A 531-nucleotide genomic window follows, 5' to 3' on the forward strand; every position below is an offset into this window, starting at 1 on the left:
CACTGGTCTTGTAAACCAGAATTGAAGTTTTAATCTTCTTAAAGCATCAGAGAAAAGAGTTACCTCTTATCATCAGTTCCCAAAACTAACATTTTAATTAAACTATTATCTGTATTTCACTTATTATTATATTTCACCAATAATTATTATTTCATCTTTTATTTTTACACGTTTGTTTCATCCCTTAGCTATAGGACTTATATTACTACTTCAGACTGTGATAATCTGTGACAGCAGGTTTATCAATAAATTCTTTTTGGTCTATATTTTATTTATCATTTTCTTAGGAGCAATGTTAGTTCTATTTATCTATGTAGCATCCCTAGCTTCTAATGAATCCTTTAGATTTTCTTCCTCTTTACTTTTAGTATTTATAATAACAGCTTCAATAAGATTCCTGATAATATTTATAGATCCTATATTAATAAATACTCCTCTTTCAGTACAACAATCATCATTAATTAATGGCCAGTTTTTTTCAACCCCTATATTATTGAGATCTATTTATAATTATACTACTATGAACCTCAC

The sequence above is a fragment of the Penaeus monodon genome, chromosome 15 (genome assembly GCF_015228065.2).
Source record: "Penaeus monodon isolate SGIC_2016 chromosome 15, NSTDA_Pmon_1, whole genome shotgun sequence".
Taxonomy (NCBI): Eukaryota; Metazoa; Arthropoda; class Malacostraca; order Decapoda; family Penaeidae; genus Penaeus; species Penaeus monodon.